Genomic DNA, 2,969 nt, shown 5'->3' with positions numbered 1-2,969 from the left:
AGCATGTGTATAGTAGAGGATTGCAAATTCGATTATCAATAGGAGGAGAGGACCTCGGCCCTGTGAAGTTTCTGTGCCCCAGTGTAAGGGTATGCCAGGCCAATAAGTGGGAGAGGGTGGGGTGGCAGGCATGGGGAGCGGGGAGGCAACAGGGATTTGTTTTTGTTGTTTTTGTTTGTTTGTTTCTTTTGTGGAGGGTAAACACAAAAGAAAACAAATTTTTTTATCTAATAAAAAAATTTCCTTTAATGGTAATGGAATTCACCTTCTTTTATAGTACACATGTAATTTTTTTAAAGATAGACAAAATAGTAGGTCACGAAAGAGGCTCAAACACATTTTTAAATTATTTGGGTTTTGTCAAATGATTTTCGTACAACAGAATAAATTAAATATTAATGACAGAAGAAAAGCTAGATAATTAACAAACACATAGAAATGAAATAATACCTTCATAATCAATCAATGGCTCAAAAAATAAAATATAAGTTTAATCAAAAGCAAACATTTAAAGCTATCCTAAGACAGGCTAGAGAAATGATTCAAATGTCAGGAACACATACTGACCTTGAGGAGCCAAGATTGGTTCACAACTACTTGTAAGTCCAGATTCAGGGCGTGTAAAACCCTTTTCCTCCCTAGGCACTTGTACTCACAAGTAACAACAGTAAAATAATTCTTTAAAAAGTATCTCAAGGGCTGGAGAGATGGCTCAGCGGGTAAGAGCACTGACTGCTCTTCAAAAGGTCCTGAGTTCAAATCCCAGCAACCACATGGTGGCTCATGACCATCTCTAATGAGATCTGATGCCCTCTTTTGGTGTGTCTGAAGAAAGCTGCAGTGTACTCACATATAATAAATAAATAAATCTTTTTTTAAAAAGTATCTCAAGACAAATGAAAATAGACAAAAAAAAAAATCTACTAGAACTTCTGAGAGCAGAAGCATTTTAAAGAGAAAATTTTATGCTGGTTCAGGTTTACATAAAGAAAAATAAAAGATCCCTTATAAATAACCTAAAGTTACATTTCAAAGAACAAAAAATAAAATAAAATTAAGCTCAAAGTTATCAACAAAGAGGAAACAAACAAAAAACAGAAACAAATGAAATACAGATTAGAAAATCTATTAACAATGATGAAGCGGAGATAAAAAAATGATAAATATTCAGTTCTGTGAAGAAAAAAAAAAAGATGTCAGATTCAAATAAGTAAAATAGTAATTGTACATGGTCATTAGACTGGTACAATAAAAGTGTACCCCATCACTAATCACGTGAAAATAGAATTATTATATGCCAATCATCAAAGAAACTCTTTTTTGGGTCAAACAGAAATGAATACAGAAATCCACAACTGGCTAAATTGTAAAGAACAAGTGACTGACCATGAGGTACCCAGCCCTCATTGATACATCCACAACAGACATCCTATACTTAAGATCAGGAAGTACCATGGAAAAAAGTGGTAAACAGATTATAAGAGACAGAGAAGCAGGACACTGTGTGTGAAATAGGCTTCTATATATGACAGGGAAGCTGCACTCATGGCATCTCAAAAATATGACATCCTGAACACAGTCTCGGAAGTACCAACACCAGTTAACATAGAAAGGGACATGGTCCCACATTCTCATTCCTAGATCAAGTGCTATGGTAATCAGTGATCACTGAGAAAGGACAGATCAGTCTTTATCAGGAGCTAACCCCCTAATTAGAATCCTAGTACTAAGTGGGAGAAAATGAACTTGAGAGGAAGTGGGTATACATGAAAGGAGCTGGAAAGGAAGAGGTGGGCATGGTGATGATGTAAATCCAGTACTCATATAAAATTATCAAAAACATTTTAACTATATGCCAAAAATGAATATTGCAAATGATTTCTTTAAAATCACCAAAAAGAAAGACTACATCATAAGTTTTAAAAAAGAAAATAGAGTAATGTGTAAAATGGTTAAGTTAGTCATCAAAAACCTCCCACCACTAGATTTAGAAAAATAATGACTTTATGGTGGAGTCTATGAAATATTTAAATAGCTAATTTTTCAAAAATTTGAGGCAATGCTGCTTCATACTTCACATTATAAGACTAGTATGGCAAAGCTAGGCATGAATTCTGTAAGAAGTGAAAATAATAGGTTAATATCCCCGAGGAGCAGAGATGGAAAAATGCTCAACAGAATGCTAACAAAGCAAAGCCAACACTAGAATTAAAGAACTGCACACTATGATGTAGTGAGTTTCATCTCTAAGATTCAAGGACAACCCAACACACACAAGTTGAAAACAGGACATACCACATTAGCAAAATGCAGTGTATAAGGCCACAGAGTCATCTAAGGAGACTCACAAAAAAAAAAAAAAAAAAAAAAAAAAAAAAAAAAGAGAAAGCATCCAACAAATAATTCAACATCTTTTGACACTTCAAATTCTCAATGAAGTAAGTACAAGAAGTACTTCAACACAGAGAAGTTCCTATGTGATATTATATCAAGAGCAAAACAGGGGTTTCCTATCTTTCCACTTCTATATAATATAATACTGGAAGTTCCAGTAAGAGCAGTTAGTAAAGAAAAAGAAATGAAAGGCATCCAACTGGGAAAGGAAGAAGTCAGTTTAACTCTGTTCTCAAATGACATGAACGTACATGGAGAAAACACTAAAAATCTCACGAATAAAAAAAAAAAAAGAAACAAATCTTTAGAGCTAATGGAACAAGTTTAATAAATTTTCATGACACAAAATCAACATATGAAGCCAGTAGTGTTTCTGTAAACTCGCAATGAACTTTTTGGAAAAGAAAACAGTCCATGTGTAATATCATCAAAGGATAAAATATTTAGGAATAGACTTCATTAATGTGGCAAACAAACAAAAAAGAACTTGTCCATTGAAAACCAATGGAGATGAAAAAAAAAAACCACCAAGAAAAGGACTTTTTAAAAAAAATTTATTAGATATTTTCTTTATT

This window comes from Mastomys coucha, unplaced genomic scaffold (assembly GCF_008632895.1).
Source record: "Mastomys coucha isolate ucsf_1 unplaced genomic scaffold, UCSF_Mcou_1 pScaffold1, whole genome shotgun sequence".
Lineage (NCBI taxonomy): Eukaryota > Metazoa > Chordata > Mammalia > Rodentia > Muridae > Mastomys > Mastomys coucha.
The sequence above is the reverse complement of the archived record's forward strand: the minus strand, read 5'-3'. Positions refer to the sequence as shown.